Source organism: Manis javanica, chromosome 2, assembly GCF_040802235.1.
Source record: "Manis javanica isolate MJ-LG chromosome 2, MJ_LKY, whole genome shotgun sequence".
NCBI classification, from domain to species: Eukaryota; Metazoa; Chordata; class Mammalia; order Pholidota; family Manidae; genus Manis; species Manis javanica.
Genome location: NC_133157.1, coordinates 150677593 through 150695634, shown reverse-complemented (window position 1 = coordinate 150695634; position 18042 = coordinate 150677593). Strand labels below are relative to the sequence as shown.

The 18042-nt window shown below is 36.8% G+C and overlaps 1 long non-coding RNA gene across 1 annotated transcript in view; it reads right to left on the bottom strand.

The window, feature by feature from the left end:
* LOC140845321 (uncharacterized) overlaps positions 1–12103 on the bottom strand; it is a 41419-nt gene extending 29316 nt beyond the window's left edge. The window contains exon 1 of the long non-coding RNA XR_012124094.1: positions 11994–12103. This is a non-coding gene — a long non-coding RNA (uncharacterized lncRNA). The remainder of the gene's footprint in view (positions 1–11993) is intronic.
* Positions 12104–18042: the final 5939 nt, after the last annotated feature.

The window sequence follows — 18042 nt, the reverse complement described above, 5'->3', positions numbered from 1 at the left end:
AATTATGAATTATATTTATCTGTGTACCCACTGTAATTCATTTATAAACAGTAAAATTGAAACAGATAGCATCTGAGTCTGAGTCACCTTTGTTTACTGTTTGCCCTTGAAACCAGCCCATTACTTTCCAAGCAATACATATAAGCTGATGTGTGAAGGAACACCTAGGAACCAGCAGTTCTGTTTATCTTCTCTTTGCACACTTTTTCATCTGAATAAGGCCAGCTTTACCAGTAGCTATATATTCACTACTCAGATGGTCACATCACATTCTGCATAAGTTTCACTTCTTCAGATTCCAAGTTTTAATTTTTACTATTACTTAGTCACATACATAAATATTCTTTAGGACCAAATTCTCTATATAAGTCTTAGTATGGAATCAAAGAATCTCTGTATGATATCCTTGGCTGAATTTGTAGATTCCCCCCAAGGTCTGAGGCTTGCACTCTCTACTGCAAACAGTATGGATTCCTCACCATTCATCTTGACATTTCCATCTTGCTTACCTCTTGCCTTTCCTCCACTTTTGTCTGTCAAAGTCAACTCAACTTCTAATTTTCTGAAAAACTGTCTGCTTCAAATACAATGGAGCTTTTACTCTGAGTTCTGACTGCTTTTCACACTTTTTTACCCCTGAAATTGTTAAGTAATGCAACAGAGTAAAGACCACCCTCCAACATTTAACAGTATTATTTATACAAAAGTGTTCAATATATTTAGGCCAAACAGGATCTATTCAATAGTCAGCTTTGGAATCAGATTTTTCCAGTTAGTGTGAAGCAGTAATAGCCAACTTGTCTTTTCTGAACCATTTGAACTTTTCTATAGGCAGCAGGCTTTCTCAACATGTTGGCATAATGTGTAAAAAAAAAAAGGTTTAGTAATTGAGGGGATAAGGGCAGCATCAAATAAACCACTAAAATGTTAGAATAGAATTAAGGATGTACTAGATTTCCAAATGTCAGTGTAGTCTCTGTCTCAGAAAAAGAAAATCAAGAGATGGGCAGTCTTTTACAAACAAACACTGTAATAAATAAGGATCTGTGACTTCACTATAGCAGGGAGGGAGAAGAAAGGAAATGGCACTTTAAAAAAATTTTTTTAAATACTATGTGTGTGATTTCAGTAATTTCAGGGATTCACTGGGTAAGGTGTATAGTAGAAGTAATCTTATCTATAGAAACATGTCAGGCCTGCGTTGAATGTGCAGTTGTGAAGCTAAGGAAGGGGCTGGGCACTCAAGGCCAGTTCCACTCAGGATGTGGCTGGGACAGGAAGGACCTGGGGTGACAGGAGGAGCAGGCCATGCTGTCATTGCGGTCAGTGTTTCCTCACATGTGGGAAACAGATCACTGTGGGCACATCAGCTAATGTTAGATCATATTAAACAGATACTTTAAAAATTTATTTTATGCTTCATACATTTACAAGTAGTAAGTAATACAAAGTTTTGCTGATATTAGTGCTCAGAGGATAGCTAAAGGAAGCAGTGTTGTGTTGATCCATCCAACACAGACAGCATGAATCTGAGGTGGGTCCCTGGATGAAGCCAGGAGGAACATATAACAAGAAATGAAATTTGAGAAACAGTGTCTCAAACTGACAATAACCCAAAGAACACTTTAGCTTTGCTAAAATCATAACCATTTTTTTTTACCAAATTTTTTGCCATCTGATGCTTAGCCTTGAGAGAAAGTTGGCATATCTTGCTATACAACAGGTTGTCTGGAAAAATGTGATGTGAGTTGAAACAGTCATCTACCCAGGCAAATATGGGGGCTGATTTCCCTACCCATCTGTGAAAGGAAAGAAATCTCCTACTTATACAAGTATTTTGAATATATTGTGTGGCACAAACTTAGAAGCAAAAGAGATTCTTTAATAAAAAATATTCTGTAATTTCATATTTCATCTTTTCTCCTTATCACACAAAAAAGAGTTGGTTGCAATTATTCATACACTTCCATTGTTCCAAAGCAATAGTGTGATGTAACATTATTAAAAATTCAATTTTGGGAAAGAGTTCTAGCATTAATTCTAATCCCTAAGCAACACAAAAATAGTATTATTTTGTAATGTTTATACAATTTTCTCTTTGTGATTTATAGCAATTTACTACACCTTCCTCTTTCTACTGCAGTCACCTACCACTTCCTTAGAAAGAAAATGAAGAAAGGATGAAAGGATACTTCCAGTAAATGATTTGTAATTATTTTAGTGGGTCTTTTTTTTTTTTCTGGTAATTGAAAACATTTTGATATAATTGTTTATACTCAGGATGGAATAGCAGAATCAAAATGAATTGCATTTATTATAATATATATGGTATTCACTGAGATATATTACTGAAGCAAAGAATCAAAAGAGAACTGAGTCTTATGAAATATGGAGTATTAAAAATGAGACTGTGTGAGTATATGTATGTGTGTATTCATATGGTGTGAGTGTGTAAAGAGAGACAGAGAGGGAGAGAACTATAATTAGTCAATATGAAAAATGTGAATTCTTTTATAAGTAGAAAGCATTATTATTTCAAATAACTTTTGCCAATAAACCATTTCCTCATGTAGGACAATGGAATGTTATAACATTTGTTCACATAATATATTACTGAATTAATAAACAGTAAAGAACCTAGGCCTTTAAAAATGCAAGTGTGGGAGATTAAAGATGGTGGCGTGAGAGGTAAGACAAAGGCTTTCTCCTAAAACCACATATAGTAAGAAAATATAATTAATACAACTAATCCTGAAAGAGCAATAGGAAAGAGGACTGCACCAGACTGCATACACCTGGAGAAAAGAGCAGACCTCAAGAAACAGGGTAATGTATGAAAGCTGTGGCCAGGTGGGACCCAAGCCATTCCCACACCCAAGTTCACCAGAGGGAGGAAAAGAAACGGAGTGGGGAGGGAGTGGAGGCCTGGGACTGCAGAAGACCTAACTCCGGAGATCTGCTCTGGGAGCACAAACTTACATTTCATGGTACTTTCATGATACTCTCATGATTAGGGGATTGGAAAGCTAAGACAGGCGGAATTCCTGGAGAGACTGAGATTCCAGCCACTTGTGGAAAGCAAGGGTCCACATCCGGTCGCTCTGGGACAAAAGAAAGGCAAGCAGTCAGAGAGACTTCCTAACAAGGAAGCCCTTAGCAAGAGGGCTGCTAAAGGGGCAAGGATTGCACAGAGCTTACTGCTCAGGAGAAAGCGCAGGTAAACAAAATTGTCCAGATGCACTCTGCCCAGAATGTTGGGAGCTTTCATGATTTCCATGTGCTCCAGCCCAATGGCTGGCTACACAGCTCCAAGGACCCACTGTGTGATATGCAGCCTACGGGGCCTTTCTTCCAGCAAACCCTACCGTGGCATTATGCCAGCCAAAGGGAAGATCTGTCTACAACTACAGATGCAAAGAATAGAGGCTTATACCTGTGTGCTCAACTCACTAGTTCATGCAGTGGAGACAGGCATAGCAGTGGGGAAGCAGGAAACAGCTCTTTCCTTCCCACAGGCACCAATGCCATTTCCCTTCCACCCCCAACATTGTTTCAGGGGCTGAGCAGCTCCAGAGAATAGAGCTTCTGGACACCAGAGGGTGCCATATACAAATATGAAACACCAAAGGAACCTGGTTCAAAGTAAAATTAATGTAAGTCCAGAGAAAGATGACATGGATCTCATGACTCTTCCTGAAAGGGAGTTCAAAATAAAAATCATTAGCATGCTCATGGAGGTACTGAAAGATATTCAAGAACTCAGGAATGAATTCCAGTCAGAGATCCAACCATTGAAGAGCACAATGGAAGGTATTAAAAGCATATTAGATACAGTGGAGGAGACGATAAATGAAATAGAAACTAGAGAAGAGGAATACAAACGAGCTGAGGCACAGAGAGAAATAAGGATCTCTAAGAATGAAAGAATATTCAGAGAACTGTGTGACCAATCAAAATGGAACAATATTCACTTTATAGGGGTACCAGAAGAAGAAGAGAGAGAAAAAGGGATAGAAAGTGTCTTTGAGGAGCTAATTGCTGAAAACTTCCCCAGTTTGGGGAAGGACATAGTCTCTCAGGCAATGGAGATCCAGAGATCTCCCAACACAAGGGACCCAAGGAAGACAACACCAAGACATATAGTAATTAAAATGACAAAGATCAAGTATAAAGACAGACTATTAAAAGCAGCCAGAGAGAGAAATAAGATCACATACAAAGGGAAGCCAATCAGGCTAACATCAGTATTCTCAGCAGAAACCTTACAGGCCAGAAGGGAGTGGCATGATGTATTTAATGCAATGAAGCAGAAGGGCCTGGAACCAAGATTATTTTATCCAGCAAGATTATCATTTAAATTTGAAGGAGAGATTTCCAGAGAAGTAAAGTCTGAGAGAATTTACCTCCCACAAAGCATCTCTACAGTCTATTTTGGAGGGACTTCTATAGATGCAAGTGTACCTAAGGTTTAATAGCTGTCACCAGAGGTAATAAAACCAGAGTAAAGAAAGTAGAAGAGCTAATTACTAAGCAAATGCAAAATTAAATTAACTATCCCCAAAATCAATCAAGGGATAGACAAAGTACAAAATATAATGCCTAATATATAAAGGACAGAGGAGGAACAAAAAGGAGGAGAAAAAGAAAAGAACCTTTATTTTGTGTTTGTAACAGCAAATTAAGTGAGTTAAGTTAGACTCTTAGATAGTAAGGAAGTTAACCTTGAATCTCTGGTAACCACGAATCTAAAGTCTGCAATTGCAATAAGTACATACCTATCGCTAATCACCCTAAATGTAAATGGACTGAATGCACCAATCAAAAGACATAGAGTCACTGAATGGATAAAAAAACAAGACCCATTTACATACTGCTTACATGAGACTCACATTAAACTCAAAGACATACACAGACTAAAAGTGAAGGGATGGAAAAATATATTTCATGCAACTAATAGAGAGAAAAAGGTAGGAGTTGCAGTACTTGTATCAGACAAAATAGACTTCAAAACAAACAAAGCAATGAAATTGAACTGGTAATCAAAAACCTATGTAAGAATAAAACTCCTGGACCAGATGGCTTCACTGCTGAATTTTATCAAACATTTAGTGAAGACCTAATACCCATCCTCCTTAAAATTTTCCAAAGACTAGAAGAAGAGGGAATACTTCCAAACTCATTCTATGAGGCCAGCATCACTCTAATACCAAAACCAGGCAAAGACACCACAAAAAAAGAAAATTACACACCAATATCCCTGATGAACATAGATGCAAAAATACTTAACAAAATATTAGCAAACTGAACTCAAAAATACATCAAAAAGATCATCCATCATGGTCAAGTAGGATTTATTGCAGGGGTGCAAGGATAGTAGAACATTTGAAAATCCATCAACATCATCCACCATATAAACAAAAAGAAGGACAAAAACCACATGATCATCTCCATAGATGCTGAAAAACCATTCGACAAAATTCAACATCCATTCATAATAGAAACTCTCAACAAAATGGGTATAGAGGGCAAGTACCTCAACATAATAAAGGCCATATATGACAAACCCACAGCCAACATTATACTTAAGAGCAAGAAGCTGAAAGCTTTTCCTTTAAGATCGGGAACAAGACAAGGATGCCCACTTTCCCCACTTCTATTCAACATAGTACTGGAGGTCCTAGCCACGGCAATCAGACAACACAAGGAAATAAAAGGCATCCAGATTGGGAAGGAAAAAGTTAAACTGTCCCTGTTAGCAGATGACATGATATTGTACATAAAAAACCCTAAAGTATCCACTCCAAAACTACTTGATCTAATATCTGAATTCAGCAAAGTTGCAGGATACAAAATTAATTCACAGAAATCTGTGGCATTCCTATACACTAACAATGAACTACCAGAAAGAGAAATCAGAAAAACAATTCCATTCACAATTGCATTAAAAGAATAAAATACCTAGGAATTTAAACCTAACCAAGGAAGTGAAAAACCTGTACTCTGAAAACTACAAGACACTCATGAGAGAAATTAAAGAAGATACCAATAAATGGAAACACATCCCTTGCTCATTGATAGGAAGAATTAATATTGTCAAAATGGCCATCCTGCCTAAAGCAGTCTACAGATTCAATGCAGTTCTTATCAAAATACCAACAGCATTCTTCAACAAAGTAGAGTAAATAGTTCTAAAATTCATATGGAACCACAAAAGACCTTGAATAGCCAAAGCAACTCTGAGAAGGAAGAATAAAACTGAGGGGATTACACTCCCCAACTTCAAGCTCTACTACAAAGCCACAGTAATCAAGACAATTTGGTACTGGCACAAGAACAGACCCATAGACCACTGGAACAGACTAGAGAGCCCTGATATAAAGCCAACAATATATGGTCAATTAATATATGATAAAGGAGCCATGGACATACAATGGGGAAATGACAGCCTCTTCAATAGCTGGTGTTGGCAAAACTGGACAGCTACATGCAAGAGAATGAAACTGGATTATTGTTTAACCCCATACACAAAAGTAAACTCAAAATGGATTAAAGACTTGAATATAAGTAGTGAAACCATAAATCTCTTAGAAGACAACATAGGCAAAAATCTCCTGAATATATGCATGAGCAACTTCTTCCTGAATGCATCTCCTCGAGCAAGGGAAACAAAAGCAAAAATGAACTCATGGGACTACATCAAACTGAAAAGTTTCTGTACAGCAAAGGACACCATCAGCAAAACAAAAAGGCATCCTACAGTATGGGAGAATATATTTGTAAATGACATATCAGCACCCAAAAAGCAAATAACCTGATTAACAAATGGGCAGATGATATGAAGAGACAGTTCTCCAAAGAAGAAATTCAGATGGCCAACAGACACATGAAAAGATGCTCCACATCACTAATCATCAGGGAAATGCAAATTAAAACCACAGTGAGATATCACCTCACACCAGTAAGGATGGCCAGCATCAAAAAGACTAAGAACAATAAATGCTGGCAAGGATGCAGAGAAAGGCGAACCCTCCTACACTGCTGGTGGGAATGTAAGCTAGTTCAACCACTGTGGAAAGCAGTATGGAGGTTCCTCAAAAAACTAAAAATAGAAATACCATTTGAACTGGGAATCCTACTCCTTGGAATTTACCCAAAGAATACAACTTCTCATATTCAAAAAGACATATGCACCCCTATGTTTATCACAGCACTTTTCTACAGTAGCCAAGATATGGAAGCAACCTAAGTGTCCATCAGCAGATGAATGGATAAAGAAGATGTAGTACATTTACAGAATGGAATAGTATTCGGCCATAAGAAAGAAAAAAATCCTACCATTTGCAACAACATAAATGGAGCTGGAGGACATTATGCTCAGTGAAATAAGCCAGGTGGAGAAAGGCAAGTGCCAAATGATTTCTCTCATTTGTGGAGTATAACAACAAAGCAAAACTGAGGAACAAAATAAGAGCAGACTCAGCAACTCCAAGAATGAACTAGTGGTTACCAAAGGGGAGAGGTGTGGGAGGGTGGGGGGGAGGGAGGGAGAAGAGGATTGAAGGATGTTATGTTTAGTACCCATGGTGCGGGGGATCACAGGGAGAATAGTGTAGCACAGAGACAGCGCATAGTGGATCTGTGGCAACTTGCTGCATTGATGGTCAGTGACTGCATTGGGGTGTGGGTGGGGACTTGATAATATGGGTAAATGTAGTAACCACATTGTTTCTTCATGTGAAACCTTCATAAGAGTGTATATTAATAATACCTTAATAAAAATTAAAGAAAAATGCAAGTGTGATTAAATAAACCCAAAGCAGCCATCAAAATATTTCAATCCGAAATCCAGTGTGTCTAAAAAATCAGTTGTTTCTTTCAACTCTTACACACTAGGTTAAGAATTTATTCAAACAGTAGGTCAGAAAAGAGATGAAAGCTGGAAAACTGAACAGGATAGTAAAAGTTCTGTCACCAAATCCAGCAAGTGTGTGTGTGTCAGAGGGGTTCCCCACATCACCAACAATGCTCTGGACACCTGCTGGGTGTCCTACAATTCAACTCAATGCTGACATTGTCTAGCCTCAGATTCCAGAGATTAAGAGCGCAGTTCGACAACACTGACCCTCCACACACACACACACACACTTCAGATATCACTCACAAGCTCAGGGTGTCGCCTGTGCTTTGACTAATCAGTTAGACATCGAGGTTCCAATGACCCTGTCCTTGGGTTTGATGAATTTGCTGAAGCGGCTCACAGAAGTCAGGGAAATGTTTTACTTACTAGATTATTAATTTATTATAAAGGGATATAACTCAGGAATAGGTGGGGAGAGATGCATAGGGCAAGATCTGAAGAAGGGACATGGGACTTCAGTGCCTTCTCTGAGGACCCCACTCTCCCCAAATCACCACATGCTCACCAACTCAGAAATTCTCCAAATTCTCTCTTTTGGGGCTTTCATGGAGGCTTCATTACATAGGTATGATTGACTAAATCATTGGCCATTGGTGACTGAACTTAGGCTCCAGACCTTCTCCCCAACCCCAGAGGCCAGGGGCAGGTGTGAAAGTTCCAATCCTCTAACCACACAGTTGACTTGACTGGCAACCAGCCCCCCTCTCCAGGTGTGGTCCAAAAGTCATTTAATTGATACAACAAAAGACAGATCTATTACCTAGACACTCTCACCACTTAGGAAATCCTAAGGATTTTAGGAGCTCTGTGCCAGGACAGGGACAAAAACCAAATGTATATTTTTTATTACAAATCACAATACCATAGATATCGATCTTTCTACTGTGGGGAACTGAAGCATAGACAGATGTAATTTAAATACAAGATTTTAAGTTACGTGGCCACGATGTGGATAATACGTAAGTAAGTCCGCAGAACTTGAGAAGTGAGAAATCACTGTGACTGAGGGTTATCAGAGAAGTCTGCCTGGAGGAAATACTTTTGATTAAGACCTCAGGACAAGCAGGATTCAGACATGCAGAGAAAAATAGAAATGGAGACATGAAATTCTAGACATAAAGACCAATGCAGGCAAAACAATGAAGATAGGAAATGTGGAGTGAATGCTCTGCATATAATAATAAAATGTTTGTGAAAAAAGTGAATGTTTATAAAGGAAAGCAATACAGTAACATTAAACATTTACCATATGGCCTTATTTTTGTCATTAAAAAAGAGAAAGGAATAGAACTTTGAAAATACCTATCTTGCAGTACACAGTAGGACATTTAAATTTTTACACAAATAATTATGAGAGAAAAAAAGAGTATGGGTCAATTATATTTCATCAAAAAGTAATCTTTAAAATATTTGGAATACAAAAGAGAATGAAGAGAATATATTCCCTTCTCAGAGATTAGTAAACCAAAAAAGATACATGTTTAGTATCCTTGACAGTTATTAGTTACATTTTTAATTCTTTTAAATGTGGGGGGCAGGCAGCATAGGTATGACTGCTATAGTTAAAGTAAATCAATAACAGCTTCCACTATTTGCTTCTATCAAGCCAACACTACACAAAATAGCAACTATTTATTATTTAATATATATATAGGCTGTACACATTATAACTCTAATGCCAACAAATTTAATAACAGATTAAATGGACAATTCTTTTAAATATAAAACCAAATACAACACAAGATAAAATAAAAATAATATGAGTACATTCACATATATGTAAATTGAAATGATGATCAAGCCATTCAATGAAAACCCCAGACTCAGATGCTTTTGCCAGTGAATTTCATCAAATATTTAAAAAAGAAATGACACAAACTATACACAAACTCTTTTAGAAATGGAAAAAGAGTGAACATTTTTCTAATCATTTAATGGGGCTAGATTATCCCTAATAACAAAACCTGAGAAAATAATTACAAAATGAGAAAATTACAAATATCTCTCATGAACATGGACATATATGTCCTTAACAGAATATTAGCAAATAAATTCTAGAAATATATGAAAGAGATAATGCCCCAAAAACCAAATATGATTAGCCCAAGGATAAAGACCAGTTTACCAGATAAACTATAAACCCTACTAACAAAATAAACAGGGAAAAAATCTAATCAATTTTTTCTTTATGGTTTTTTTCATTCTAAGAGATTCAACAAAATCACTTATCAAAATTCAATACCTATTCATGATAAAATCTCTCAGAAAAATAGGAATAGACAATTCTGAAACCTGATAAAGGACACCTCTGTTCACATGATATTGTATGTTGAAATACTAAAATTTTCTTCCTAAGATTAGGACAAGGCAAGAATGTCCCATTTCATTATTATTGTGCAAAAAGATCCTTTTCAGTGAAAGAAGGAAAATAAATAAATGTATAAAGATCAGAAATAAAAAATTAAATCCCATCTATTTGCATATGTCTTTTTTTTTATATTGAAAGCCTAAGGAATGTCAGCACAATGACAAGAGCTAATAAGTGAATTTACAAGGTCACAGGTTACTAGGTCAGTATATATAAATCAATTGTATTTGCTATGCAGTAGCAGTGGTAAAGAAAAAAAAATCATTCTACTAAAGAAAAAATTACTCAGTGACACTCATTAAAGCATTGTAAGATAGACTTTATTTAAGGGAGGCCATGGCAATAGGTGTAGGAACCACTCCTAAAGGGTCTTGCTGCAAATGAGAGATTGGACTCAACTCTGAGTAACAGCATGGGTAAGTGGGAATTTATAGCCAAGGAGCAAGCAGGGTGGGGGTTATAGGAGCAAACATCAGGAGCAAAGGGGAGATTGGGCTGACCTGACCTATCAGGACTCTTTCTGAAGGTAAGTCAGGGAGGTCAGACATCACCTGGTGGATGACAGAGGATGAGGAAGCTGACCAGCAAGCAAGGTGATCAGACATGGAAAATGGGGGAACCTAACTAAAGCAATTTAGTAGGATTCTTGCAAAAATTGAACAATGCAGGGATGAACACAAAAGTCCAAAAGTCAAGACCTATTTGAGAAGTTTAGGCGAGCCTGAGAAGAGTTTAAATCTTTGTCAGTATCCAAGTTTAAAACAATGAAATTTAAGAAAAATGATTTATAATAGAATCCACAGCATAAAAATTTTTAGTTACATATTTAACAGAAATCCTGTAAGTCCATGAATTGAAAAGTACAAAATATTTCTGAGAGAAATTAAAGATTCTAAATAAATGGGGACATACCATACTTGTGAATTAAAAGACTCAGTATCATTATGTTAATTTTCTTCAAACTGGTTTATGAATTCAACAAAATCCCAGCAAGCTTTTATCTTTTACTTTGTTTTCCTTGTCCATTTCCTTCTCCTTTCTTCTGTTACAAATTGACAAACTGAGTTTAAAATTTATAAGGAAATACAAACAATAATCTAAGTACTTTTTTCTTTAGAAATAAAAATAGTAGGGGGCCTATATTAGAAACAAGAATGTGTGGTAGCAGCATAAAGATGAAGAGTAGATCAATGAAGCGTAATAGAGTTCCCAGAAATGCATCCACATTTATACACTCACCAATTTTCTAAGACACCAAAACAATCCAAGGAAGAAAGGAAAGGATTTTCAAAGGAGGCTTCTGGAACAATTGGATGTGCATTCAGAAGAGAAAATTGTGAAATACTTTTAATTGAAAATGAAAACACCCGGTTTCAAGATTTGTGAGATGGAACCAAACAAGCACTGACAGGGAATAATATCACAGAGCCTGACGTGAGTGTGAGGATTAAATGCAATAACACAGGAGCTGGTTTGCGACCTTGGGCGCTTTCCGGGAGGCGTGCGGCAGGGGGCGGGTTGGGAGGGAAAACTGGCCCCCGCACCCGAGGGCAGGAGAGCCCAAAGGAAACGGGAAGCTCCAGAGGGGCCGGCGGCGGTTATGAGACGCAGGGCAACTTACACAGCGGCTTGTCGTGGGCCATCTCAGGATGAGTAGATCTCCGCTCCCACCGGCCAGATTCTTAAAAATTTATAAAGAAGACTTACCCGAGTTCAGTCACAGACGCCGTCCGGGTGGTCTCAACACCGCATGCTCTCTCCAGGCTGTGTCCTCACAGCAGCTCCCAGTCTGGAGGCGGCGGCAGACCGGACACTCCGAGGACGTGGAGGGCCGAGGAGCCCCTGAGTTCCCGCCTTGGCCCCAAGGTCAGCCGGGGGTCACGCTCTCTTGTGGACCTCCTCCAACTGCACAAGTTGAGCCAGGGGCTGGGCACCTTGCATGGGCGCATGCGGGCTGCTGGCATCATCCTGAGAGGCCAGCGGAGGCTGATTCTGGAGACTGAGGTTCTCTGGGAGGCGCCCCTGCTGGGATCCCAGGACGCCTGCAATCCAGGTAAGCCAGAGCCTGCGGGTGCTGCTGTCTGAACCCAAACTCAAGTGTTTTGTGTGAGGAAAAACTAAATTGCTCTGCTTAAGGTTTCAATTACATAGGTAAATAGCTGGTGGAAAGAATTATTTCTCTTTCTTGGAGAAATGTAAATCACTTTCCAAAAAACCCCAAAGGCCACGCTGTTCTTCATTGGCGTATTTAACTCATGTACTCGTATTATTTAATAGAGGAAATGATAACCCATTGGCACGAATTGTGAAATGTTCATTCATTTTCCCTACTTATTTTCCCAAGAGGTATACAGACTTTGCACTGGTTTGGGACTAGAAAAAAATGTAATGTCTTTTTGGTAATTCAACAAGTTCTTTAAATGGAATAGTTTTTTCCTATGAGTTATTTTAGAATATTGAAAGTGCCTTTTCAGAATAATCTTCTTTATCTTTTTATCTTTGATATATAAAAGCTGTAATTTTTTTAGACATTTAGACTGTCTCCATCTTTAACAGTTGGAGATTTAATTTGAAGCCAAGATTTATTTCATGTTTTGAAAATTTTGTTTTCTTTTTCCAAGTAAATTTTTGTCCATAATGCTTCTTCTCTGACTGTTCAAGTCCTAATGAATAATGATCACAATTAAGCCAGTAAGACTAGTTTTTATTCACATCTAATCATCTGCTCTTTATCAAACCCTCAATCTATATATTGCTCTAAGGTGTTATATTGGGCACTTTATACTTATTACCTAATAATTTTCAAGCAACTGTTACAGTTAAGTCATCCTAACTTAAAATTAAGAAGCCAGGGCTCTGTGATATTAAGAAAAATTCTTCATTTCTCAGTTAGGCAGTCTCTGAATTGGGATTCATTCCAGCTCTGTCTATACCTAAAATACATGAGCTTTTACTAGCCGTATGACCATGGTGGACTTAATGTAGTTCTTATTTACTAGCAAAGAAATTTGTGGCCAAGTGGGAAGCCAGCTTCTCAGTTTTATCAATGGGCCACAGAAGTTCCTCCAACCTGTTAAGTACAGGAATCTTTGACAAAGCCAGTAAAAAGGCTCCAGTAGGCCCCTGAAGACAACTCCAAATTGAATTTACCCACTCGGATGTAGGTGAAGAAGCTGTAGCATGGCTAACCTGTTCTCTGAGAGGTTCCAAGCTAGGGAAAGATAAGTTTCTCCCTGGAGATTGTAAACATGAACCCATAGGACCAGAAACCAGTTGTGTCCACAGCAAACATGCACAGTGTCATGACACACATGAACAATGCTTTAAGGCCTTAACCCCATCCCCTGGAGAAACATGACTCAGACCGTGCTTGCCTCTCACCAACAATAAGCTTAAGATCAACTTGTCCTGTGAGAAGTAATAAGAATATAAAATAAAATGGAAGTTTCTTCTATTTGGAACTAACTTTTATGGGTTGAGGAAGAAAATGAGGAAAATAAACAATAGTTTCACATAGTCTTTCCAAGTTACTCTCAAAGAAAATTGAGTTTGGACAATCTCTGCCATACAGAGTGGAAAAATCATGCTTTAGGGCAAAATTCATTTTTGGATTCAGGAAGGGCTCAATATTGCTGAATAATTAGCCCATCACTCTGCTTAAAAGTTCATGAATGAACATTTTTATAAAGAGGTAAATTATAAATACTTTTCTATATCTGCATTTCTTGAATGGATATAGTCATGCATGCATGTGAGTAACAAAGGAAAATTATTCAATATCTTTGCCCTTACAAAGAGCAGAGTATCTTATTTATTAAGCTGCTTTCTGATACAATTTCATAATTGCAGGTAATCCAATTAAATTTTCAACCTCCCTGAGGATCATTTAAAGCCATGTAGTAAATGCACTGTCTTAGAGAATTAATGTTATTTTTCAAATTCTTTTTCTGTTAATAAAATGGATATTCAATTTAGTTCTAAGAAGAGTGCTTGCCTTTATAGCCCCAATAGGGATAAACATTCTGGGAATAATAATCACTTGCCCACTTCCATATACCTTTTTACTTCTGGGGATAGACAAGGAGAATCATTGTCACTGCCCCTAGGAAAGCCACTGAGAGCCCTGGCATCTTGTAACTTTCCTGGAGCACCAGGGGGATGGCCACTTTGGGTATTCTGTACTTTCTGAGTGCTTTACGTATACTGGTTGGAGATATTAGTGAACAAAGGCATAGTTCATATATATATTTAATAAGAAAGGAGTTAAATGAAATCACTAACTTGATCATGGAAATAAGGGTATAGTCCAGGCTGTGAAATAAGGTAAGAATCCCAAAGACAAGGTGAAATTAAGATGATACCTGGACTGGTTGGAAAGAGATGAAGATGAGAACAAAGAAATTAGCATAAAAGAAGAATTTAAATGTGAAGAAAATTTATTAGAATGTAATGAAGGAAGAAGAGAACAGATTAAGCATAAAATAAAAGGAAGAGTTGTGAAATTCTATGGATAAGAAAGACATAGAAAATAGTATTTCTAAATAGACATAGGAAAATAACTTTTTTAAAAGGGAGACATTGACAACTTTGAGATATAATTCACCACTTTAGATTGGAAAATATAGAATAAGACATATCCTCTTAACTCCAGAGTAAAGTGACACTGCAAAATGTGAACCAGTGTTTTTCTAAGGACATTTTTTTCTATTCAAGCTTGTTGTCTTCTGTTTATTTCCCACCCTCTACCACTTTCTTCTCCCCAAAGACAAGGCACATAAACACACATTGACCAGCATTCACTACTATGCTTCTTGAAGGTAAACTACTCCTTGGAGTTCCTTGGTTATTGATGATAATTAGTATGTGAGAAAGACAGTAAGGCCTTTCTTAATTTTGAGAATGGAAGTCAAAAGGGAATAGATTAATTAGCTGTCTGTACAAAAAACTTAGTTTGACCTTAGTAACAAGCTATTTGAGGTCTTCCAGTATATTTTCTTAGGTCGGGTGCTTTCTAGTATTTTCTACAGGTAAGAATGGGTATTAAGATGAAAGTGCTCTGAATCTTTTGATCATTTTAACTCTAATTGTAAATTTTAATAACTAGGCAACCTGATTCATACCGCAGAATGCTGTGCTTCTGTTCATGTGGGTCCTCCTGCTTGGGCTTGACCGCTTTGCGGGTGTTGACGGAATCCGGTCTCTGAACCACAGGTTGAAGGCTGACTGCAGGATTGCCTTGTCTGTGCCACCTGCTGGTCCAGGTGATGTCTCCTGTGGCTTGTCACTGCTGTGGCAGCAGTAAACTCATTCGCCATGTCTCTAAAATGTCTAAGCCATAGTGCCTACACAAACCTTGTAGTTTAAAACATATTCACTTCTCTTGCCGTTATCTTAAAAGACATAATGGTCCCAATCCTTAATTTGATCATTCTCTTTTTGGAAATGGGTGTGAATAGAAAGTGCATGAGAAAAAAAATCAGGTACTCAAATAAGAACAGCAGATATTTATTGAGCACTGTGATACATTATTTCATGCAGTATTTCTAATTATCATAAGAGTTTTGCCAAGTGGTTATTATCTCTAAGACCTTACAACTGGAATGAAAAAAGTTAGATTCAATTGGGGAATGTATATAGTGACAAAAAGAATTGTTTCAAATATGTTTTCAATATATTTTCTATTATAGTAAAATTGTTACCTGGCTTACTCTGGACAACTGCTCTAATATAGCTCTAAGTCATTAATTTATGAACTCTTCCTTGTATTTAAATAAAGCAATTAATAAACATACTAAGAAAGGTTTAATAACTGAAACTGTACAAAGTTATGTTGGAGAAACTAAAAATATTAAGTTTGATAGTCACAACCTAATGTAATACTTTAATTTTTTAAAGTGAGTAAGGCTTTGAGAAGCTTTGTGAAATGCCTAGACTTTTAGTATTATTGTTTTTACTGAATATCTTTAATCTGAGTTAAATTTTAAATAATTTTTAAGTGAAAATAAATATGTAACTTAAACAGAGAAATAAATTTATTTCTTCTGTATTGCCAACCGTAAAGTCTCTGAAACTTTTTTAAAAACAGCTTTATTGAGGTATAATTAAATAAAACTCAAAGATATTTGAAGTGTATATCGTGACAATTTGGTATACCTATACATTGTGAGAGGATTTCTCCTATCTAGTTAGTTAATGCATCCATCACCTCATATATTTACCTTCTTATTTTTTCTGGTGCAAACATTTCAGTCTACTTTCTTAATAAATTTCAGTTATATAATGCCATGCTATCAGCTATAATTGCCATATATTAGACCCTCAGGCTTTATCTACCTTATAACTGAAAATTCATAGCCTTTCTAAAAGTGTACATTATCAAGGAGATTCATTCAGTGGTTTAAAGCTTATTTTTATAGCTAGACTACAAGTTTACACAGAGAATTTAGAATGCAATTGTATTAATAATATTAGTGGAAATGGGAAATATTTTATTTGTTTTGGGAGTCTCTGAGAATATTAACTTCAAAAAGCTATTTTACTTACTAAATCACTCCTTTATGCAGCAAAAAATACAAATATATTTTACTTATTGAACCAAAAAGTGGAGTCCAGTATACTATGAAAATTAATTGGTCAGTCAGGAATAGGATATGTATAGGAATGGAAAACAAACAAAAATATTAAATACCTAAGCAGGTTAACTCAAGTTCTGCATCTGTTTATCCGGATGAATGGAGAAGCACTAATTTTTTTGCTGTTCCATTTTCATCTATTATAATTCATGTGTGGTTGTATTCTTTAAGTGATGCTGAATAGAATTAAATGAAAATTTTATAACCATCTTCCTCAGCATTACTACTAATAAATTCTATGACTTGAAGTAATGAAAATTGATTTCCTATTCAGTTCTATGCTCTGCTAACCTGCAACACCAGAAGATACAAGTTACGTACATCGGCATACTGATGGCAAGTTCAGAGGCACTGGTGTATCATCGGGAAAAGCTAAGTGAACAAACAGGATGGAAACAAACCTTTTAAAGTATAGAATCTCATAAGCTGTTTCCTAGAGGTTGTACTTAGAGAAAGTGTACAATAAACAATATTAGCTAATAAAGGACATTCCAATAATGCACCCTGTTTTCTGAGGAAACCATTGTCTGGAATATAATTCATTATTTCACAGATATAACTTAAGGCATGTTATTACCCTCACTGTGAGCTACTTGAGTTCGGGATTTTTCACTTTTTCTTCCTTCCTGCCTTCCTTCCTACCTTCCATCTTCTCTCTCTCTCTCTCTCCATCTCTCTCTCTCTCTCTCTATCTCTGTCTATCTATCTTGATTTTTGGCTAGAAAAAAATTTCCTTCCCAATATTATTTTACTATTTTAACAGCAGTTATGTAATTTATGGTTTCCAGGTTTTGTATGCGTCATAGAAGTTTGTAAAGAAAGTGTAAGGGAGGACCAATAATTTTCCCTCTATCCTTCTACATTATTGGCTGAGATCCCTTTCTAATAAAAAAAAAAGACAAACAATAGGAAAAAATTCCACTTTTAAATACATGTATATGTTCTATAGGAAGTCCACATGAATGAGAGAGTCCAAAAGATTTGAAACTCAAAAGGTACCCAGAGGATTGAGACTTATATACCATCGTGAGCTCAGCAAAGGGATAGGGGTTTGGGACTTCGAGTTTGGAGGAGGTAATTCACAGCAAGGTGAGAAAAGGAAATCTTTGGTAAACAAAGGTTGC